This window comes from Xyrauchen texanus, chromosome 9, assembly GCF_025860055.1.
Source record: "Xyrauchen texanus isolate HMW12.3.18 chromosome 9, RBS_HiC_50CHRs, whole genome shotgun sequence".
NCBI lineage: Eukaryota > Metazoa > Chordata > Actinopteri > Cypriniformes > Catostomidae > Xyrauchen > Xyrauchen texanus.
In genome coordinates, this window is record NC_068284.1 from 45,676,186 (window position 1) to 45,688,979 (window position 12,794).

Consider the following 12,794-nt stretch of genomic DNA (forward strand, 5'->3'; position numbering starts at 1 on the left):
ACAAAAAATAATTGACTCGACCCTCTTTTTCTTAAAAAAAAAAACAATCGAGGTTAAATTGAGGCACTTGGGAATGAAAGTGAATGGGGCCAATTTTTCGAGGGTTTAAAAAGGCAGAAATGTGAAGCTTAAGATCATTTTCAAACTTACATTAATTCTTCTGTTAACCTTCGGTATTATTTGAGCTGAAATATGTTTCATTTGTAATTTATTCGGTCGTTTTAGGGTTTCCGCCGTTATGCCGTAATGGCAACAAAGATGCAAAATTACATACAACTTTCCACAGTCAATGTTAGTCAGATTTTATCACCCTAAAATCATGTTAACACACATATTCTTTAAGTTTTGTGGCTATACTTTATATTATACACAGATTGGCTCCATTCACTACCATTATAACCACCTCACTGAAACTTAGATTTGTACATTTTTGTGGTAATCAACTCTATGCCACAAATGCTATCGCAAATTATTTTAAGAAAATCGTCTTATTTTATGGCAGAAAGTGGTGTTCTGAAAAGTCACGAACAGTTGAAGTCAGAAGTTTACATACAATTAGGTTCAAGTCAATACATTTTTTTTTAACCACTCCACAGATTTAATATTAGCAAACTATAGTTTTGGCAACTCATTTAGGACATCTACCTAGTGCATGACATGTGTAATTTTTCAACTGTGTAAGTTTACAGACCGATTGTTTCACTTTTAATTGACTATATCACAATTCCAGTGGGTTAGAAGTTTAAATACACTAAGCTAACTGTGCCTTTAAGCAGCTTGGATAATTAGCCAATTAGATTCTGATTTAAATGGCTAATCTGAGTCGACTGTAGGTGTACCTGTGAATGTATTTTATGGCCTACCTTCAACCTTAGTGCCTCTTTGCACATCATGTGAAAAATCTGAAGAAATCAGTCAAGACCTCAGAAATAAAATTGTGGACCTCCACATGTCAGGTTCATCCTTGGGAGCAATTTCCAAATGCCTTAAGGTACCACGTTCATCTGTACAAACAATAGTACATAAGTATAGACACCATGGGACCACGCAGCCATTATACTGCTCAGGAAAAAGACACATTCTGTCTCCTAGAGACGTTGTTTGGTGCAAAATGTGCTAATTAATCCCAGAATGACAGCAAAGGACCTTGTGAAGATGCTGGAGGTATCAGGTAGACGAGTATCTAGATCCACAGTAAAACAAGGCTCCTATTTTCTTAATTATTTATTACTATTTGTTTCTACAACTAATATTACTACTACTGCAATTTTGATAAAATATCACATTCTAATGACTTACAATCATAAGTGCTGTCAGTCAATCTACAAAAAATTATGCTATTAATAGAGTTTACAAACTTTGCGATTAATTGCAACTTTTGAAAGTGCTGAAATTTGACACTACTTCTTTTCCTTTTCCAAAATGCATTTATTTCCATCTTAGGAAAGAAAACAAAACATGTAACAATATAATGCTTTTATTAATATTTTCCTAACAAACCCTTTCACAGTATAAAGATAAAAATGCACTTAAAATAGCACCAATTCAAGTAACATTAAACGTTTCCCAAAGTCGAAGTGGAAGTTTGACTAATTGAAAGAACTAGTCTCCACATAGGTTGCATACTCATTAAAATGGGCATTAAATCTCTTAAATTCTCATCCTCCACAATATTAATCTGCCTGTAGACTGTGCCTATCCACATTTTTACAGCAATCATGAAACTGCGTTTATCAAACTGTTGCACTGTACTGCCCTGTAATACATGAATAATGTACTTCACTTAGTAACATAGCATATTTTTCAAAATACTATCTGATACCATCTCTTATACTGCGATACCTCCACAGTACATTTTTAGTAAAGCCATAGTTTGCACAGTTTCTCTACAAATAAAATGCTTGCGTTAGACAGAATTTTCCCCTTACTGTGATAGAACATAATGGTTTTTCTAAGCTATTGTCCTATACAGTAAGCACACAGTCTATACATAATACAAAGCAGAGGACCTCAGTGAAAGCAATCACAGCCACACAAGTCTGTCTAATGCAGGCTCTGTTTACTTATAAAGGCGGCTGGCTTTTGTCCGTCTGTAAATACTGCAATATACAACATGATTACTGCCGTTAGCACTAACATATTCACTTTGGGAATGGTGCATCTAAATGCAGTTCCCAGAAATTCCCGTTACTGGAACCGACATACACATAGACGAAAAACATAGGTCAGATCCATAAAACAGACAGCATTTTATAATAAGTTCTGTATTTTATAGAGAAGTGCTTCTCAAGTGGTGGGTCATGACTCAAAATTGTGTTACAGGTCTGATCTGACCGAGTTTTGGACAACAGGGAGAAAACTACTAAGTGCAACAGGCCATGAAATTCGGACGGGACTGGGTATTGCACACATTTTTTAATCATTCCCACAAGTTCCACCTTCAGTATTTAATTGTCTTGACTTGCTTGGGACACATCTTATTCTATACACTCACTGAGCACTTTATTAGGAACACTATGATTTTAATAGAGTGCCAGACGTGGGCTTCTGCTGTTGTAGCTCATCCACCTCAAGGTTCGACAAGTTGTGCATTCTGAGATGCTATTCTGCTCACCACATTGTACAGAGTGATTACCCAAGTTACTGCAGCCTAATAATTAGCGGTATTTGACCGTTAAAATATCCTAATGTCCGACAAATTCAAACATTAGCACAATCTGTCAGCATTGAGAACAGTGCTTCACTGCCACGGAGGTTTAAACTTTCCCAAAGCTTGCGGAGGAGTCCTAATCCACGACTATCCCGCACACTAACATAAACAGCCTGCATTATTCCTGTCTTGCGTTCCCGCAGTGAAGCTTCTCACTTCAGAATCGCGTCAAAACCTTGAGTTGCCGTTAGGGTTGTGCCGATGGACGATATCATCACGACCAACATCACGATGTAGAGCCACCATTGTGATGCCACGCCCCCTTTTGCGAGTCTTGCTAGTGTGACTCACTAATCCTAGTCTCTTCTATAGTTAACCTAAAAACTTTGCAGGGATTGCTCTGTAAATTAAACTGAGAATATAACTAATGCATATATGCTATTTTAAATACTGTAGTATATGCCAGAGACGTGACGTGTAGTCTGTGAAAATACCGTGTCAGGCAGGCTACACAACTATTGATCTGGACATTGTTAGCTTCTTGTCTTTTTTTTACATGTCTTACACTGTACATTTAGATTAAAATATTTTATTTTAAGCCTTTATTAATTAATTATTAGTAGTTGTAGTGTCTCAGAAAATCTTGCTCATTGTCACATAGCTCTATACACTAAGCGGCAGTTTAAGATAAACCCAGACCAGCGAACGTCAAGTAACTTTTGTCTGGTTAATACTTTTAAAGAAAAATGTCCTTGGCCATAAATCCATAATGTCAAATCAAATGAAAGAAACAAGGTGAATATGAATAACACACATTTATTAAAACATAGAAGAACAAGAAAACGGAACAACACTCAGACCGAAACTCGGCATTAACGTTTCACTTATAATTAGCAGCACAATTAACTTCAGCACAGGCTACAAAATAAATTATGTTATTGAAATATTGTAAAGTGGTCATATGAACTACACAAATGAACGTTTAAAAAATAATATGCAAAATCGAATAGCTCCAGAACGGATGGCTGAAAAATGCGTAAAGAAGTCTAATATCTTTCACCATAGACCATGTTTACATTTCGATGTTTCTGGCCAGAAATACCAACATATACACTTTATCTGGTTTTAATAAGCTGCGGATTGGAGTAACTACACTACCCGCTGTGCTGAAGACCCGCTCTGATGGAGTACTGGTAGCACATATGCACAGATATTTCCGTGCTAATCTTGCCATGAACGGAAACCTTTTGTCGTTCGTTTTCCACCAAGTCAGTGGGTCCTCTTCCCCATCAATGGCCATTTCCTGCAGGTACATGGTCATTTCTGCCTCGACCTTTTGCTCATCAGTGAGTAAAATAACGAAATTATAGTTTTTAAGTGGAAAATAGTATTTATGTAAAGAGATATATTAAAATAAAAAGTGCACAACTCTTCTTAAGTGAAAGCTAAAAAAAAAAAATGCTTCACGTGTCGTGCAACCTACTGATAAAGCGCCGACGAGTTAATAGTTGGGTTAGAAAAATAATGAAAATATAATTTTTCATATAATTTTTGAAAATTATATGAAATTATATAACCCCCCACCCCCACCCTGCGATTAGTGGCCAACCCGCTCTACCAACTGAGCCACAGCCAAGCGATTTGTTATTTTAATATTTATTTTTAAATGAAAAGATATGTGGCCAATTTCTGTTTAGTTTTGCCCCATTGTTGAATGTATTTTCAAATTAAATGTTAATTCCATGACGGACGTTTTTTTTTTATTTATTTTTTTTATGCAAAATTATCATGAACAAACGTTTATTGTTCAGTTGACTTGAATGTGTCATAAATGACCTGTATTGCATTATTATGCATAGTCCATCACGTTTACATTGCAAAATAAAAACCAAAATGAGATGACCGGATTTTTTTCAATTTGTCCGGCTAACCTTTTTATTCCCGGACATGTTGGCCGGCACAAATATTTCTCAGCGGAAACTCTGCCGCTGCCATTCTGTCAGTTCGAACCAGTCTGGCCATTCTCTGTTGACCTCTCTCATCAACAAGGCGTTTCCGTCTGCAGAACTGCCGCTCACTGGATGTTTTTTGTTTTTGGCACCATTCGGAGTAAATTCAAGAGATTGTTTTGTGTGAAAATCCCAGAAATACTCAAACCAGCCCGTCTGGCACCAACAATCACGCCACACTCCAAATCACAGAGATCACATTTTTTCCCCATTCTGATGGTTGATGTGAACATTAACTGAAGCTCCTGACCAATATCTGCATGATTGCATACATTACACTGCTGCTACAAAATTGGCTGATTAGATTAAATCACATGAAAGTGTACAGGTGTTCCTAATAAAGTGTTCATTGTGTGTATTTTAACATTATTCCATGTTAATCTGTTACTCTAACATGTAATGGTAAACATTTATATTATGTTTAACAAGAGAGTACATGTCTTTTTAATGGTAAATTATTGTTAAAATTGCCAGAATTTCCTGCGTGACCCATCACATTTCAGAATATTTTTGGGGAATAATTCTGATTCTTCTTATTTTTAATATCAATTATCTACATTGGAGTGTTCTGTGTTTTATTTGATGAAGTTAAATGTTTTTTGCATTATTTTAATTTCACATGTGTTACCCTGATGGTGTTTAGTGTTTGTGTGAGTGACACTGAGAACTGTCTCTGCATGTTTTTGGTCATTGCTCTTGGAAAGGCCTCTATTGATGAACTTCATACGTCATCATGTGCTTTTCTGTAATTACTATGAGTAACAAAACAAAGCGAAAAGCAGATTTTTACAGTTGCGGAAGGTTAAAGTGCACCGTAAAATATACAGGCATCAAATTTAAACCCCTAAAGCTGAATTCTGGATTTCTGGCAACCACAACTGACAGTTCTTTTACCATAAATTTAACATGATTTTTTTTTTTTCAGTGCTTGCGCGCGCGCGCACACACACACACACACACACACACACGCGCACACACACACACACACACGTTGGCCGGCATGTGATCAGAGTATGGAACACTGTAACCTGATCTAGTGACTGCAGTGAAGCACACACATACTAAGAATAGAGTTTCTACACACAGCACACGCTCACGGAGAACATGTGGATGGTATAAAAGTGTATTTTGATGTGGAGTACTTGTAAATGAGCTATGCAATAATCTCATAGAGAGAGAGAGAGAGAGATTGTGTGGGTTTAATGAGAATTCAGTTCCAGACATACTTTCACACTGTCAAATGTGTTTGTCATCTTGTGATCGGAATATTCAGAGACTGACATTTATGAAATAAAAAATGACAACATACCTGTTTCGATTTCAAAATTATATCATCATATAGAAATACGCTGATACACTCATTCAGGCATAATATTAAAGTTCAAACATTCACACTGAAGCCTGAATAGATAAAACACTACAATGTTCTTCATAATACGCATTGCAATGTATTATATCTTTTCATAAATAACTTGCCACTTCACTAAACTTAAAGTGTCTTATCTAATATTGCAAATATGTAGTGACGAACCCTTGTTTGCCATGTGAATAGCCTAGTTGCTGACATGGCGTTAAAACAAAATAAATAAATAAATAAATAAATAAATAACTTGCCACTTCACTAAACTTAAAGTGTCTTATCTAATATTGCAAATATGTAGTGACGAACCCTTGTTTGCCATGTGAATAGCCTAGTTGCTGACATGGCGTTAAAACAAAATAAATAAATAAATAAATAAATAAATAACTTGCCACTTCATAGTTACAACTTTAAAGAGCATAATGCATTATAATGCATGATATATTATTCACAAGAACATACAGCTGCTTAGGAGTTATTATAAGGCGTTAAGAATGTATTAACACCAATAGCCTATTTGCATTATCTACAGTGCATCCGGAAAGTCTTCACAGCGCTTCACTTTTTCCACATTTTGTTATGTTACAGCCTTATTCCAAAATTTATTAAATTCATTATTTTCCTCAAAATTCTACAAACAATTCCCCATAATGACAATGTGAAAGAAGTTTGTTTGAGATCTTTGCAAATTTATTAAAATTAAAAAAAAACAAATCACATGTACATAAGTATTCACAGCCTTTGCTCAATACTTTGTTGAAGCACCTTTGGCACCAATTACAGCCTCAAGTCTTTTTGTGTATGATGCTACAATCTTGGCACACCTATTTTTGGGCAGTTTCTCCCATTCTTCTTTGCAGGACCTCTAAAACTCCATCAGGTTGGATGGGGAACGTCGGTGCACAGACATTTTAAGATCTCTCCAGAGATGTTCAATCGGGTTCAAGTCTGAGCTCTGGCTGGGACACTCAAGGACATTCACAGAGTTGTCCCGTAGCCACTCCTTTGTTATCTTGGCTGTGTGCTTAGTGTGCACGACTTCACGATATTTACAATTATCATTTCACGTGCATTGAAAGTTCACGTTCTGCACACGCCCCGCCTTACCTAGACAATCACCTCGTGAACTCCGTTACCATAGTAACAGCCTCAGAGACCAGCCAGGCAGAGGGCAGGACACACGCGTGGCGCAAGTAGTTAGACCCACACTGAAAGACACATTTTCAGTAAAATCTTTTAAAATAGACAACATGGTTGTTTTTTCCGTTTTTTAACCGTAGCTTCCAAATTCTTATGGTTTAATAACCGTGACCATTTTTATCGTGGTTAACTGTGAAATCGGGAAATCGTGACATCCCTAGATGCAATATGAGAAAAGTGTTGTTTGAAGAGAAAAAAATGTCAAGGTAAATGTCACAATATTTTTGTAATTTGCTGTAATTTTTTGTGAAATTATGGTAACAAATTTTTATTTTCAATATTATTTAATTATGTGTGTATAGGACATATAAAATTAATTTAGCCTTAGCAAACAAAGTCTGCCATTTCATTTCAAAAACATTAAAATTGTCATTTCTATCACCGTCATTTACGTCACAGAATTCTATTAAGAACACCGAATTTAAGGTGTGCTGGAAATGACACTATGTTGGGAATTTTTATGACTTTCAGGATATTTTTTTGCAGACACATGTAAAACAATGGATTTCTTCATATATTGCTGATAAAAGTGCTGATCGCGTTATAAAGCATGAGGATTTTCGGAACACCCACATACGTCACCTGTCAATCAAACAGGGTGCAGCTGTAATTAGATCACTAACGAATGATAAAATTACGTGCTCTGGATTTTCAACAGCCGAATAAGAATATGAACTTTCTAATAAGTGACACAGGCCAAGCCTTTCAAAAATATAGGCAGTTATTTTTTCGTTATTGACATTTTAAATCAGTCTTGTACGGTCGGGCAGGTTAAATTCTCTTTCACTTGCCCCTTCAAAAATCCACTTGTCCCGGACAACCTTTAAATGTCAAACCCTGATTAAATATGTCCGATATCAATTTTTTCTTCTGAAGTATAGCTCCTAAATTAAACTTGTTCCAAAATAAGTTCCTCTCTCACCTTTATGTTCACTTCAATGACCATTTTAACTCACAAAAAACAAACTTTCTCCTCATATTAGAGCTGTGTATCGCCGATTTTCTTCATGATAAGATACACACAGTGAACGTGACACATACATTATGCTTCACTACGTCGCAAGCAATCACGTTATAATCTAGCTGCAGCAAACGCTCACGAGTGACGAGCGTCCCCGTGCCAGAGTGTGCATCAGCCGGGAGAAGATTCAATCTCTTTCCCGGCAACTCATAGATGCGGCGCTGACCGCACAGAGAAATGCCAGTTTCTCAGTTTATTTTCATTATCCGCTTCCTTATCATTTGAACTTGAATAATGGATGCTTTAAAGATATAACGCCGGGGTGTTTCATTGGAAAATAATCGTTTTATCTCGATTATAGTTTTCATAATCATTGGAAGCCAAAATCGTTATTGAAAATAAAATTAGATGAATCGCCCAGCCCTACTACACACTACAGACAAAACAGCAGTAGCACATAGGCGTAGGACGGTGGGCAGCGCATTGAGATTAAATTAAATCGCAGCCCTCATGGTTTGAAAATCACACCGGGTCATTTCGTGATTTTTATTTTATTTTGGTAAATCGTTCAGCCCCATTTTAACCATTATCATGCAACTATGGACAAGTCCAGGCTTCCAATTATGGGAAAGTTTGTCCATTCTAGTATTACTGACAGACAACACTAGGGCTGCAAGTTTATGATGAAAATGTTTCCTTTGATATTGTTGTTGCGATTATTCATTGTCAAGTATTTACATTAGAATACTCATTTTGTGTGGGCCAGTTGCATGCCATATTCTTTATTCTGGCAATGCTTCAAAACAACTTGATAACCGTTTTCTTGAACTCCTTACAATATATTAATTGCATGAAAAGTGTTATTCACATTTTTAATAAATTCTACACGGTATAATATAGATAGTGAGCATTACTGATTTGCCTTCAGACTGATTTAAACACATCAGATTTGCCTTTGCAGTCAGGCACACAGCAGCCCAAAAAATATGTTGTAAATAGAAAATGTTGGCGCAATGGGAGTACACCTAAATGGAATGCTGTAATTGACACTTTTCACGATTATATACGATTATTTAAATGAGCAGGCCTAACACACACACACACACACACACACACACACACACACACACACACACACACACACACACACACACACACACACACACACTTATATGTATATGCCCAAACGCTTGCGGTCCCCATAAAAACATTGCAGACACAAACACACAAAATGTTACCATTCTCCTCCAACAACAGATTTTCATTTGTTGGTGATCTATTACTTAAAGAATAACTAGACTTTAAAAGACACACACACACCCCCACCCTCGCAACCTTTTGTAAAAACAATAGGCCACTCACAGTCCTAGTCTTAGGCCGGACTGCTTTGACAACATTGTGTAAATGTCCCGCTGTCGTTGGCTTTGCCTTAACACACACCCATGACCAGTAAATCTGCTTCCTTCACTCTAACCTTCTCCTGAAATTATACCAAAAATGATAAAAACACTACAACAACTCACACTCAGCTCAACTGAGTTTAGTAATCCCGAAGCAACACAACAACAACAACGGCGGTACAACCTCAAACATGACATAACAGAACAGCACAAGTGGGGAGTCAATCACATTTACATTTATGCATTTGGCAGACGCTTTTATCCAAAGCGACTTACAGTGCACTTATTACAGGGACAATCCCCCCGGAGCAATCTGGAGTTAAGTGCATTCCTCAAGGACACAATGGTGGTGGCTGTGGGGTTAGAACCAATGACCTTCTGATTACCGGTTATGTGCATTAGCCCACTACACCACCACCACTCCATTCACAACCTGGAATTATTCTGGAAGAATATTGCTGCATTCAAATCATTTTTAATGAGTCGACTGTGAAAATATAACTAATTAACATGTTACATTTATATAACATACAGTATATATATTAAATATGTTATCTGTTAGTGTTGTTGTTATTATTACTATTCTGCCATTGAAGTCTATGGAAGCCTATAGAACCGAAAGTAGGAAAATGCTGAAATTTGGCACACTGATAGAGGACACTCTGAACTGTAACTTACCCAGATTTGAGGTCTCTAACTCGTAACCTCTAGCACTACCAACCTGCAAAGTTTCGGCACAGCACCACCTAGTGGTCAGGAAATATTTCGACTCATCCCTCCTTTTCTTTCATCTCAAATCTGGGTTAAAGGGAGGCTTTTACAATGGAAGTGAATGGGGTCAATCCGTAAACGTTAAAATACTCAATGCCGTGGCTCAGGTGGTCGAGCGTGTCGGCCACTAATCGCAGGGTTGGCGGTTCGATTCCCGGCCCACATGACTCCACATGCTGAAGTGTCCTTGGCCAAGACACTGAAACCCAAGTTGCACCCAATGGCAGGCTAGCGTCATTGGTTTATGAGTGTATGTGTGAATGAGCCACAGTGTAAAGCGCTTTGGTAACCACTAAGGTTAAAAAAAGGCTTTATAAGTGCAGACCATTTACCATCTGCGTAAAGTTGCATCCAATTTTATAACTTCTTTGCCATGACAACAAAGTCGTCAACCTTAAAATCCTAAAACGATCATCAAAATCAATGATTTAAACTACTTTACAGCTCAAATAAAAACGTTTTTTAACAGAAGTATTAATGTAAGTGCTTTTATACATTTTAAAGCTTCACAAGACCTTTCATGGCATTTCTGTATTCGCTTAAAATGTCATTATTTGTACACTGTAAAATCAGATTGGAATTTGTTGTGCACGACAATCGTTGTTATTTGAGGTCAGACAATCAGGCTATTTAATAATCACAACAGGCCTTGTGACAAGTTGGGTTGAATGTAAAACTGCAGAAATAAACTTTACTTGATGTTTGCAACAAACAGCAACACCATGAACAGAGGAAGGAAAGAGTTAACAGAGAAAGAAGTGAGCGCTTGAACTTCCTGATCGGAGGGCATCTGAGAAAGCTTTAAGAAATCTGTGGCCTGCTGCTCAGTATGTAGGTTAATGACCACAGATACCCACGCCAAACAGAACAATGCACCTTTTACTGCAGATTATACTGCAATGGGGGGTGGGAGTCGGCAGGCCGAAGGGGTTAGGGGGTGGAATGAAGGAGGCATGGTGGGAAGAAAAAATAAAGAGAGAGAGAGAGAGAGTCGGGATTATAGTACAGGCCAGTAGATGAGTGTTGGTCTTACTGTGGTTGTGTGGTTATAATCAGCTTCCTACTAGCGCTCAAACTGATTACACGTAAAATTGTACAGACAGGATCAGAGAGAGAGAGAGAGAGAGATATTTTGGTATACTATATTACTAAAATACATATTGTAAATAACTTGTCGTAGGCACTCAATTTCCTACATAGCCGTTTTAGATTCATCTCTCTCGGATGACTAGATAGCCTCTTTCTTCCCACGTTATTCAACACTGAAAAAAATGACTTTGTGGTGAAGTAAATGCAGCAGAAAAGATTAAGTGCTTTTACATTGAATAAGTTACTGTGAACTTAAAAATATTAAGTAAATTCTATATCAAACCATGTAAAAATGAATGCTCTAGCTTATAAGTACAATGGTTGTTATCTTTATAATGTGCATCAATCCTAAAGTAGAGAACTTTGCCATATTTATTCACTAATTCAAGTAAATTTTACTCATAAATAAGTACATTTGATTTAACTTTTCAAAGTTGCTGTTCCCATAATGAACTGGGCTTGAATAATTAATGAGCTTGTATGATTTCACTGTTTGCAAGATTATTTACACAGCTTGTATTGTTAATTTTGTTGTTACATTGGGTAACTTCTTGTTTTGTGCAGTCTGAAGTTAATTAGCTCCTCAAAATTACCCGTTCATGATCAGAAAATACATAAATATCTATTGTTTGTCACTGTCATTGTGTTTTGTGCACCATGTATATCATATTTTGTAAGTAAGATAATGTATTTACTCAAATGTTTAAGGTACATTGGTTTACTCACTTTAACCAATATTATTGTCATTGTCAAAACCATTAAGATTTACTGTGCAAAAACTTGCGCTATACTAGTTATAATTTTCAGTGAGTGATTATTCAATTACAGCTATTTAATGTCAATTTAATGTTGAAAATAATTTAAACTCAAATCACTGTAACAATAACAATTTGTATTACAGGGTTCTCTGGAAAACTTGATTCTGATTGGTCAACTGCAGCATTATGCAGTCAAATTATTGTATATAATGAACTGCAATACTAAAAATATCAATATAATTAATGTTTCACACACAGCCGTGCTAGTTTCATGTTTCTCACATCACTCCTCAGACTTGTTCCTCTCATATAATAAATACATTTTAAAAGAAACGATTATTGCAATATTTCGACATTTCTCAGCTTCGTATCAACGTTCTGATCGCATTGTCGGTGTAGTCCTACATTTTGTGATAATTACGGATGAGTTTTTATCCTCTGAGCTCCTATCAGGAACTTTACAACATTTTAAAATCTAGTAAAAACACGCAATAACTTAGAAATGGTTAGCGGTAAATCTTGAAAAATAAACCGTGACAGTATCTGCTTCCAATATCGATCAGACCGACTCTAATTATTTACTAAATATGCTAATA

General features: G+C 36.5%; 1 protein-coding gene across 4 annotated transcripts in view; it reads right to left on the reverse strand.

Moving 5' to 3' along the window:
• ankrd12 (ankyrin repeat domain 12) overlaps positions 1-12,794 on the reverse strand; it is a 79,056-nt gene that overhangs the window by 38,315 nt on the left and 27,947 nt on the right. The window lies entirely within an intron of this gene.